This window comes from Grammomys surdaster, unplaced genomic scaffold (assembly GCF_004785775.1).
Source record: "Grammomys surdaster isolate TR1022 unplaced genomic scaffold, NIH_TR_1.0 99, whole genome shotgun sequence".
In the NCBI taxonomy this organism is placed as follows: Eukaryota; Metazoa; Chordata; class Mammalia; order Rodentia; family Muridae; genus Grammomys; species Grammomys surdaster.
In genome coordinates this window covers 9,276,028-9,288,445 of record NW_021604578.1, presented here as the reverse complement: position 1 = coordinate 9,288,445, position 12,418 = coordinate 9,276,028, and the positions used below count along the sequence as shown (strand labels likewise).

Here is a 12,418-nt window from a genome sequence, read left to right as displayed (position 1 = left end):
AGCCATAAGGGACACTCTGAAGAAAGTGCCTCTGCCAGCTGTGGCTGCCCAGGGCAAAGTAGAGGCCTTTAGATAAGATATACATGAATGTATGAGGAACAACCCTGAAGTTCAACATGCTAGTCTAGAAGTTTCAGGACAGTGTCGAGCTGGGACTAGAAGCTCCCTTTCTTCTAGAAGGACTAGAAGAGCTAGAAGAATATGCTTTCTATTGCACCCTGCAGTGGGCACCGGGAGATACGATCGGCTGTTAGAAATCTGAAGTTAATTTTTTGTATTGGGGGACATGTCCGTGCTGGAATTCAAGTTTCTTAAGAGGATTACCTAGTCTTGGCAGAATTCAGATTCGTGCTAGGGAGCCATAGTAGGGACATGTAAAAGTATGTTTAGTGTAAAAAAATAAAACCAACCAAACAAACAGACAGTTGACTGTGTAGTGTGCTGGTGAGCCAGTTTTTCCCACCACTCCCTCTCCTTGTCCCTAGACAGAACAAAAAAAAAAAAAAAAATCTGACCTGTGCTGTATACTTATTGCTGTGGTATAAATATTCTCCCTGTAACTGAGATCACACTTTGCTCTAACAGTTTTTGGGTTTGTTTTCATTTATTTTTGTTTTTGTTTTTTAACTGAATTCTTGAACGTTTAACCGTTGACAAGATCTAGTTCTGACATGCCACATCAGCAATTCTATAATTCTCAGTGACAAAGATCCTTGCACAATACTTGCACTTAGGAACTTAGTAGTTATCTACTCCATGCCTGCCAGCCTGCACAAGATTGATTGGCTCTGCCAACCTTCCATCATGGACTGGGGAGGGGCCTATTAGGTCCCATCCCTTTCTGAAGAACTGCGGGTAGCTACTCTTTGTTAAGGAAGGGAGTATCCTTTTCTTCAGTGGTGTAGTCGCAAGCTGCCCTCACTCCAGTAAATAACATTCCCACCCATGCTCAAGAAAATTCCACTTCAACCAAGCAGGCCACACACAAAAGAAGAAGACAAGAAAGCAGGAGGGGAACTTGCCAAGAAGGTTCTAACAGGAGAGGTGTGGTTGGGAGAGGAGAACGGGCATAAAAACAACGAAAATCCGTCATCTGTAAAAATATCAAATAGTAGATTTTGTTTTTTAAAGAAGCTAAGAGCTGAGGGTGTAGCTCAGGGGAAGGATGTTCTCAGCGTGTGTCCAGAGCCCTGGATTTTGTTGTAGCATCTTAAGAATGAGGAAGCAAAGGAAGAGATCTGTAAGTGCTAGCTGGCTTAATCAGAAAGCGCTTGAATTAAGACATCAGAGTAAAGCATTAAAGAAACAAATAGAAGCAAGTGCCCCAAACGTGAAATAAAATGCTAACTCGTGTATGTGTGTTACATGCATGGCAGTCTCAGGGCAGGAGGTCCAAGTATGCAAAGTGTATCATGGCTGACTTAGACCGGGAAACCTGTGTTCAGTCACACAGAGGTGTTTTGAGCCTCGATGAACAAAACAATATTTTAACGAGTATATACTCTTAAAGAAAACATGTCTGATAATAAGTTGAATAATGAATCGCAATGAGACCTTGGAATAGAAGAATTGAGGAAAGAAATCTGCCTCTTATTAGTGAGAATAATTCGACTCAGCTACAAGGTTGGAATTTTGTAACTTCTGTCTTAAGAAATTGTAGCCTGGAGTATTGGGTAAAAGGCACCAGGAAACAAAGAAACAATAATGGCTAAATACAAATGAAAAAACAAAGTAGTTCAGAGGAGTCAGCACTCAGAGCCACTGGGATTTCACTGTAAAGTGGACGTCATTGATATTTAGTTTTACCATTATTAGTGGTAAATAATGGTAACTATGTTGTTATTACCAGCCTATTGTTAATTAGTTAAAATCAGGTACTTTCAACCTCTTATCTTGTGGAAATTGATCTTTTAACTGAACATTTAAACACTTATTTAAAAGACGAAACTTGAGCAGTGGTGGTGCACACCTTTAATCCCAGCACTTGGGAAGCAGAGGCAGGGGAATTTCTTAGTTTGAGGCCAGCCTGGTCTACAGAGTGAGTTACAGACCAGCTTGGGCTATACAGAGAAACCTGTCTCAAAAAACAAACAAACAAACAAAAGACGAAACTTGGATTAGGTCAGTCTCAGCTAGTATATAAAACCCTTCTCCAGTTGTTTGCTTTGGTTTTTAACCTTCTACTTTGTTAGACACACACACACATGTGCGCATGGGCGCATGTACACACACACACATATGTGCACTTAACACACACATACAAATGGTCCTCACTATTCCTCTTGTACGTCCAGGTTTCTAGTCTTCTTCACCCACTTGGCTGGATGCAGGTCCCTTGCCCTGCAGCTCTGGGTGATACAGCCTTGAGCACACTCAGAGAGTCTTCTTATTGACTCTTAAAACTCAGAAGGGTGTCTCAGCATGACTGAGCAGGTTTTATTGCAGTGAGGCTGACAATTGAAAGCACCAGGGTGGAAGAGGGAAGATGTTTAGGGAACATGTTTTCACATGTTCCTGGCAGATGTTCTTTACAGAACCTGTCTGTGCAAGTCTGAGCTGGGTATGTGTGCTATGTCAGTCAGAAGCAAACAAACAAACAAACAAACAAACATAAGAACATTAAAAACAAACAAACAAACCAACAACCACAAAAGCCAGTTTGCAACCTGACCATACAATATAAACGGCATACATCGTTAATTCCTGAAAGGTTAAGGCCTAAACTTTCTAATACCATCTCTTCTTAGTCACTCTGATTATATAGTGCTTTAAAGCCATTTCAGAATTTTATTTATTTATTTATTTATTGATTGATTGATTGATTGATTTGAGCAAACACAGGACATTACACTCCAGCTCAGTACCACAACTGTGGGAAGCAAGCTGCTGCTGCGTATGGATGCACGGTCACATTTTATTTCCTGTACTCTTACCCACGTCTTGGCTATATAACTTACTACTCAGGAAGATGCAGTAAGCACCAATCCTCTGAAATAAGAACTAGTCAGTATGTCAGAACGTTATAGAAATTATGCTATTAGAAATCTACATAGAATCAAAATTATCACAGAGCTACTTTAAAACCAATAGAATATTAATGACTTAGTCAATCATAGATAAGGACTCTGGCAAAATTGGTCAACAAAGTATGTAGGATCCATGAAAAGCAGTCAGCCTTGGACTGTAAGCTCAGGCTGCTCCATCAGTCTTTCCTTGGGACACAGGTCATGGGTTGATTAAAATGGTATATTATGTAGACCTTAATTATTAAAAACAGTGTATAGCCTAACTACCAGAAATGAAGTCCTCAGCTCCACCAGTGTCATTGTTCTCTTGGGACATTGGTGAGCATCAGGAAAGAAGTGAATGACAGCTCCGAGTGCCCAACGTAGAGATTGCTAACAGTAACCGCTAATAAAAGATTCACATCATCACCCAGACAAATGTTTGTCTGCATTTTAGTGATGATTCATGTCCGCTTGGCCATGTGGCTCCAAGCCTCTGAAATGTTTGTATACATCTAGATCTTGGTTTACGAACATTTTTATTTTAAAATGCATTTCTTCAAAATCTGTTGTTTAATGAACTATCTTACAGCGTTCATTTAGCCAATTATGTTGAACGTTTATGTGGCTGTTGCTATTTGCCTTTTCTCTTTGCTCCCTCCTTAAACAAACAGATATTGAAAGAGGTGGTGTGGGGAAGGTATGCAACATCAAATATGTAAATGCATTCTTGGGAACTGTTTAGTCAGTGTTTCGATTGCTATGAAGGGACACCATGACCACAGCCACTCTTCTAAAGGAAAGCTTTGAACTGGGGCTGCTTACAGTTCAGAGGTTTAGTCCATTCTCATCATGCCAGGAAGCATGGCAGTGTGCAGGCAGACATGGTGCTGGAGGAGCCAAGAGGACTACATCTGAATCGGCTCTCAGCAGGTAGAACGAGAGAGACACTGGGTCTGGCTTGAGCATTTGAAACCTCAAAAACCACCCCAAAGTGACACATTTTCTCCAACAAGGCCACACCTATACCTCCCTATGAGCCTATGGGGCCCCTTTTCTTTTCTCTTCTTGTTCTTCTTGTTCTTCTTCTTGTTCTTGTTGTTGTTGTTGTTGTTCTTCTTCTTCTTCTTCTTCTTCTTCTTCCTCCCTCACTTCCTCCCTCCCTCCCCCCCTCCCTCCCTCCTTCCCTCCTTTCTTCCTTCCTTTCTTCCTTTCTTTCTTTCTTCCTTCTTTCCTTCCTTTCTTCCTTTCTTTTTTCTTTCTCTTTCATACATCTTCCTTTGCTGCACTATGGTCTCAGAATGCAGGAGACATGATATAGATGTGTGTATATGTGTATATATGTATATATGTACATATATGTGTGTATATATATGTGTGTGTATATGCACACACATATATATGCAAATATATGTGTGCACATATACGTATATATGTACGTGTATATATACACACATATGTATATACACACATGTATATATACACATATATGTATGTATGTATGTATGTATGTTATCCCTCTGCCTATCACTTTACTACTTTCTTTAGAGTTCAGTACCATAGCTGTAGCCTGCAGCCTCCATTCTGATATGCCATTTGCTCCTTTTCAGACCTTCTTTCTTACTCTTCTTCTTCTACGGCTCATGACTTCAGTCAATCTAGCTGCACTATAGATTTTCAAGGTCATGAAACAGCTTCTCCTTAAGATCTCAACACTCCACAGTACACGTTCCTTTAAACTCTCATGCCAAATCTCTTGATTTCCTTGAGTCTTTGGTTCATATCTCATTTCATCCAGGAGGCTGTTGTGCCCATCTGATTTTTAACTTCATTCTGCATTATCCTATTCCTAGTTTCTGTTTTACAGTTCTCCTGTGTTTTACATGTGATTCCTTATAACGTATAATTTACTATATTTAGTATATATTATCTTTTTCTCTAACTACACTGTGAACAGCTTCTGGGCAAGGAACTTTGTTTTGGTGGTCAGGAAGGAAGGAAGGAAGGAAGGAAGGAAGGAAGGAAGGAAGGAAGGGAGGGAGGGAGGGAGGGAGGGAGGGAGGGAGGGAGGGAAGAAAGGAAGGAAGACAGAGAAAGGAAGAAAGATGATGGATAGATAGATAGATAGATGATAGATAGATGATAGATAGATTCTAAGTAGATATGTTATGATACAGATAGAGAGATATGAATCAGTATTTTTTTTTAGGTCAGATATATATATATCCCTGATTGACCTGGAATTCACTAGATAGAGTTGGCTGGACTTGAACTTGAGATGAATCTGCTCCTGCCTTGTAAGAGCTGGGATTAAGTAAAGGCTTGTGCCACCCACCATACTAAGCTTAGTACATTTCTGTCTCAGAGAATGCCCCAGTTTCTCTTGTGCATATGATTTGGTTGCACAGCTTTTTCATTATGTGTTCTGCTCCCCACTCCACCTACCCAGCTAAGAGATTCAGCCAGCTCAGAGACACTCCACAGCCTTTTGGTTTTTGCAAATTGTGGTCCTGGTTTCTGAAAATTCTCTTTGGATTTAGAATGGTAAAATGTAGGTAGAGGACACACTCGAACAGCCAGTTTTTGAAAAGGGAGTTCTCAGCCATGAATTGAGAGTTTTACAAGTGACTACTCCTGCATTAGAACAGTTCACAATAGGAGACAATGAGGGGACAGTCACCCTCAGAAGAGCCTATACAAGAGTGGAATCTAAGTAGCTTCCTGTTATCTCTTCAGAAGCCTACTAGAAGTTCACAGAGACTGATCTTGCATTTTGCTGACAAACGTCATATTTCTGGATTGATGCTTGCATAGCTGTATCTTTGAATAAAGCAAATTGAAAAGGGCTTAAAGTCTGCAGGAATTACCCCCCACCCCCACCCCCTGTAGCTCACAGGAAAGTCCTCTTTTTAGAGGAACAGATTAGAGGTCAGGAGCAGAGCATCATGTAGAGAAAAAACACCAAGTCCTAGAAAAGAGAAAGGGTGTCAAAGCATGGCCTGTTCTTTGTCTTGTTCTTCCTTTAAAGAACACAAACTTCTCATACCTGTCTTGCAAATTAATGAATATTTTAATATAGCTCATTATCCTAGATATAGAACCATTGACATCCCTAGAATCAGTCTGTGCCATAACTCAGCCTTGCTGTTTACAAGTTGTGAGGCCATGTGCCTCTTAATTTCAGTTAAATATGAGCTAGGTCAAACAGGATAGGTCAAGAGCCAGAGCTGATAACAGCAGATTTGTTGGAATATTAGACCAGCTTAGGGTCACCATCACTGAGTTAATTGAGTGGGATCCAATAGTCCTTCCTACTGACCATTCTTAACTCAAGCATCCCCTGACATAGCATCTGTTTTAATACCCATAAAAAAGCAGATTAGGAAAAAGGGAGATTTTAAACATTATCTCTCTGGCTGGCTATCTATCTATCTATCTATCTATCTATCTATCTATCTATCTATCTATCTACATGTATATATGTATATGTGTGAATGATGAAGGGCTAACTTATAAATTAAGTCTAATAAGAGATTAGCCACAATAATTATTAATGAAAAGAACAATTATAACAATGCACCAAGATAAAAGTTATGTAAAATATATGAATTGCTTTTTTACTTTGTTTTTCAATTACAATACAAAGCGATAGGTTTCCTGATGGCACAGTCATACATAATGTTTTGGTGCTGACCTTGCTTTTCTCTCTTCCACCATCCTCTACACCCTTTGCTTCCCATATCTTGTACCTTCAGCACTATGATTTACGGTTTCTTGTCATATATGACCTTTATTCTTCCCTTCCTCCTCAAATCTTCCTTTTTCTCTCACGTGGTCTCCTTTTTTAGTTTCCTGACCTAAGCCTCCTTTTTAGTTTCATGACCTAAGCCCATTCCCACACCCACATACAGACTTCCTCACATACAGAAACTGAGAGCCACGATCTGCCTATGACAGAAAACATCTATTATCTGTCTTTCTGACTTCACTCAATAGAATATTTTCCAGATACATTAATTTTCCTGCAGCTTTTCTAATATTTTTATGTTGAACCTCTTTTTGTCCCAGTGTCTTAAAGTTTTCATTGTAAAAACTTTTACTTCCTTGGTTTATTCTTGGGTGGTTTTTTGTTGTTGTTTGGTTTTGTTTTGTTTTCTTTCTTATTTGAAGGTACTATGGATGCAATGTTTTTCCTAATTTTTCCATAGTAAGCATATTATTAATATATAGAAAAGCTACTGATTTTTATGTGTTTGTTTCTTATCCTGCAGCATCTCTGTGTGTATTTATGTATTGAGTGGTTCTGAAAGTGTTCTTGTGTAATTTGTTGTCTTCAGACAGAGATAATTTGACTTCTCACTCCCCCACGTGTGTCTCTTTAATGACATCAGCCTGTTCCATTGCTTTAACTAAGGCATTAGTTCTCTGTTGAATGGGAATGCTGACGGTGGGCACTGTTGTCTCATTCTAGACTGAAGAGAAATACTCTTTAGTTTTTCCAATTTAGTGTAATGCTGGCTACTAGTTTGCCACGTATGGCCTTCATTACCTGTATAGCCTTTGTTATGCTGAGGTATATTTCCTCTACTCAATAGCTTCAGCACTTTCAGCACAAAGGCACATACATAGCCCTTTGTTAAACATCTTTTCTGCGTCTATCCATATTATTGTGAGATTTCTGTCCTTTAGTCTATTTTATGTCATGGTTTACACTTACTGATTTGGATGTATTGCACCAACTCCAAAATCCGGAAGTAAATGCACTTTGTTCATGGCATCTGATCTTCTTGATATGTTACTGAATTCGATTTGCAAGTACGTTGCTCAGAATTTTCCTGTGTATGTTCACCAGGATAATTGGTCTTAAGTCTTGTCATATTCTTATCCAGTTTTGATGTCTGAACCATACTGGCTTCATTGGATGAGTTTGGTAGTATAGAAACAGTCTGAGAAGGTCTGATGTTAGAACATCCTTGAAACTTTATTACAATTCCACAATGAACCTGTCTGATCAGGGGCTTTCCTTTGGAAAGGGGATTTTAAATTACTATCTATCTATCTATCTATCTATCTATCTATCTATCTATCTATCTTTTTCCTTCCCACTTTCCTCCCCCCCCCCATTATGGATTGATTTAAATTATTTCAGTACTCTGCGTTTTGTTTCTGTAGGTCATGTGAGTTCAGAAATGTATCTGTTTCATGTAGGTTTTCCAGCTTTCCTGTTTTCAATGCAGTCTCTAATCATCTTCTGGATTTCCTTGGAATCCGTTGTAATAACTCCCTTTCATCTCTAATTTATTACCTTTGTTCCTCTCTAGAAAGAGAACAAATCCATTTCAATTCACTTAAGTAGAGGTTTATCAACATTGCTAATCTTTTCAAAGAATCAACCCTTCATATGATTGATTCTGCAATTGTTCCTTTGATCTCTCAGTTTTGGTCCTGTATTTTATTATTGTTCTTTTTTTTTTTTTTGACATCTACTAAGTTTAATTTTGTCTTTATTTAATGCCTTATGGTGCACAATTAGATTATTTTCTTAATCTCTGGTGCACGCATGTATGTGTGTGTGTGTGTGTGTGTGTGTTTAGTACTGACTTGGATGAATTCTAGAGATTATGAGACTGTTCCCTTGATTTTCATTTGATGTTAGGAATTTAAATTTTTCTTCCATGATTTCTACAACAAACCACTGTTATTCAAAACTGTGTTTGTGTTGATTTCTAATCTTACTCCACTGTCATCTGAAAGAATATAAGAAATTAAGAATTTATTTGAGTTAACAGTTATTAAGGCTCACCCTGGGGTGTAAAATGTGATCCATTTTAGAGACACTTTCATATGCTGCTAAGAATAATGCACTCTGTTGGCTGGGATATTCTGTAAATATCTGTTAAGTTCAGTTCCTATTTAACATAATTTAGTTCTGAAATTTCTTTAGAGAATTCTAGTTTGAAAGACTTATCTAAATATAAAAGTGAGTTATTGAAGTTTTACAATATTATTTTTTATTCCTTTGAATGTTTAGTATCTTTGGATCCTCCAAATACAATGCATAAATAATTGGTTATATCTCCCCCTTTCTATTGTTCCCCTTCATTAGATCTGCAGCGTCCCCTACTAGCTTTTGTTTGGAGTCTACTTCATCACATATAAAAAACATCATGCCAGCTTGTTTATGACTTTGCTTTTCTTGGTTGGTAGATTTCCACACTTTGACTCTTAGATGTTAGACATCTTTGCTCAAAAAATGAATTTCATGGAGAAAGCCAGTAGCTGGACCCTGTTTATGAATGCAGTCATTTAGTCTATGTCTTTTCATTGGTCTGTGAGATTCATTTGCATTTAAGGTTGTTACTGGGAGAGTCTGGGTATTTCTTATGATTTTTTTTCAGTTGATGCTCTGACTGAGCTATTGGTGTTTCTCTTCCTCGCTCCATGTCATTATTCGTGGCTTTTAGTGTTGAACCTGTTTCACCCTGTCCAGGCTTTTCTGTTTGTCTGGTCTTCTCACAAGATGCTTTCTTCTGTTCTCATGAATGCGGGAGTCTTCTTCCTCATGCAGTTTTCTTTGAGACTTTTCTTCAGTGCTGGCCTGCATTTTATGAATTGCCTTCATCTGGCTTTGCCTTTGAATGCTCTCAGTTCATCACCAACTGTAAGCGCTTACTTTGTTGGGTGTAGCAACCTTGATAGCCAGTTACTTACTTTCAGGACTTGAAATATTATCAGTCCATGCTTTCCTGGCATTTAGAAAGAATTGATATTACTCGGATACTTCTGTATTTGCATAGTACTTTGTTTGTTTTCTTACAAATAATAATATTATTCATATATACATACACACAAACACATTATATCACGGACATCTATACACACACACACACACACACACACACACACACTTTCACTCTGTTATGTTATGGTAAGGTTCTTCTTTGGTTATTATGTCTATTGACTTAACCAATATTGTTATTGTTCTAGATGTCTCTTGTCTTTTCATGTGTGTTTCATTTTTTTATGTTTGGAGAATTCGATGCTATAATTTCAGAGAGAGTCTTACTATTTATTTTCAGTCCAAGCTGGACTGACCCTCCCAACTCTCCTACCTTGGTCTTCTAAGAACTGAGATTATAGGCAAGTGTCACCATGCCTCACATCTGTGACTTTTCATTTATTATAATCAAGCCACAATAGATTTGGGATATCTGGAATATCATAGAATGAAACCTTGAGTCAGGAGGTACTACTTCCCTGAGTGTCTGCAAATTTTATATAGCTCACTTAAAAAAAAATACTGTACTGAATCTTCAAACCTGAAGCTAAGGTCCATTTGCCTTTAGACACTAGCCCTTTTCTTGATCTTCCTCTGTTTGGCTATTACCCCATAATCTTATGCATGCAGGTGCACACATGCACACACATGCACACACACACACACACACACACACACACACACACATGCTTCTAATCAACCTGAAGTTGTAGGTTTTAATCCAATCACTATCAATAAATAATGGAAGCTATAGTGGTTTTTTTTTTTTAAAGTTTACTCCTTTTTTACAATAACTCTTATTTGTAAAAATAAAAAGGTAATTATATAGTGAAGTAGCTGCCCTCCAATTTGAGGGTATAAAGACTTGTTACCAAATTACTTTAGAGAAAAAAATTCAGCATGTACCAAACAACAAACAATACCACTACCACCACCAAGAAAAAAAAACCCAAACAAAACAAAAACCCTCCTAAAACAGAGTTCTGTAGCTCCTGTTACTCACAACAGACCCAGCAAAATAGTATTACCCATGCATCCCTCTGCAATGCGGCATATGCACCAGACTGTCTTTTTCTCCAGCCCTTGACTTTCATCTCGGGAAGTCTGAGGAATTTATGGCTTGGTGCATTTGATGTGGCACAGTTCCACATGTGAGAGATGGCGATTCGGATAGTGCGACAGAAGTACGTGCCAAGAATAATTGGCTTCTGTATTGCGGAACAGCTCAAATACTATGTGTATCACAGTATGTAATTTGGGTGTACAAAATGCCCGTAGTTCAAAGTGCTCTACTCCTCTGCAGTGGCAAACTAAGCTTCCTGTTGGCTGACTCCTTAGGTCTGCAGTAAACAAGCTGGGTGCACATAGAAAGAACACATCCATTTAGTACGAGCCTTCCCTTGGTCCGGCAGCTGCTGTACATTAGTGCCCAGATCTCATTCTCCCGAGCTTTCCTCTATTATTTGGCTTTCATTTCTTCTCTTTCCTACTTTTCACCTTTCCTCCCTTCTTTCCTTTCCATCTTTTCTTCTTTTCTCTCTTCTATTGAATATGATGGTTTCTTTTCTTCACTTCTACCTTCTCAAGCAAGTCTACTGCTCTAAAATCCTTGAAGCTCAGATAAAAACTATGTGGCCTGCAAAACTCCCCCTCTTAGGCTCTGATGGAGCATGCTTGGGAAGGAATAGGTGAGCCTGTGTTTTTTAACTGGTAACCAAAGTGAATCTATAACCAGGCTCCTGGCACACACGTGATCACACGTAAAAGCTTTGGAGTAAGACGACTGTGGTTAACAAGACAGCTGTGTGACTTTAGGGTAATCACCTTGGAATTCCTGAGCGCTGACTTTCAGTTTATAAAAGGACTCTAATGGTCTTACTGCGAGGGCTCCATGAAACAGCATACAGTCAGCATCCAACAAATGTCAATTTTGTGACCTCATTCCAGTATTTAACTATTGAAGAGTGAATTTGGAATAATTCTAAAGGAAAGTAAAAGTAACAAAATTTTGGAAAGCTTAATTCAGTAGACGGTTTTGAAGTTCTATGGCGTTAAGAACTCAATGTTATACGATCTAATTCACCCATCATACTAACTTCTGTGTACATATGATGAACATTACAATTCCCATGTAACAGATACGGGGATTAAATATTTACTGTGGCAGATCCAGATAATCATTAGAAGCCCGGTCTGATAATCTTTCTATTCTACCTACACCTGTGTCTGTTCTGAAAAACTCTCCTGTCTCCATGGTGATGGGTTTAATGGTAGAAAGTGGAGTTAGTTTTCAAGTAATTCCTTTGATTCAAATCACCAACATTATCTATTTCGGTGAAAAGGCTTTCATGAGCATGAGTTATCTATTTCATGAAAATTAGTGTTAAAGGACAGTGGTCCTTAAGCTCAGATGTGCAGAGGCCAGACTGGAATTATAAAGGGAGAAGCTTGTGGGCTGTAAAACAGGAGCCCTGAGGACCATGGGCAGATGGAAGAAGCAGCCTGTTCAAAGGAGGCAGCTTTTGATTGGACTGAATGTTCTACTAATTGCAGAGATTGTGGTTCCCTTTGTCAAACCTTTCTCTTCTCTTCTCTTCTCTTCTCTTCTCTTCTCTTCTCTTCTCTTCTCTTCTCT

The 12,418-nt window shown here is 38.6% G+C and overlaps 1 protein-coding gene across 1 annotated transcript in view; it reads left to right on the top strand.

The window, feature by feature from the left end:
* Pde4d (phosphodiesterase 4D) overlaps positions 1-12,418 on the top strand; it is a 1,038,684-nt gene that overhangs the window by 918,787 nt on the left and 107,479 nt on the right. The window lies entirely within an intron of this gene.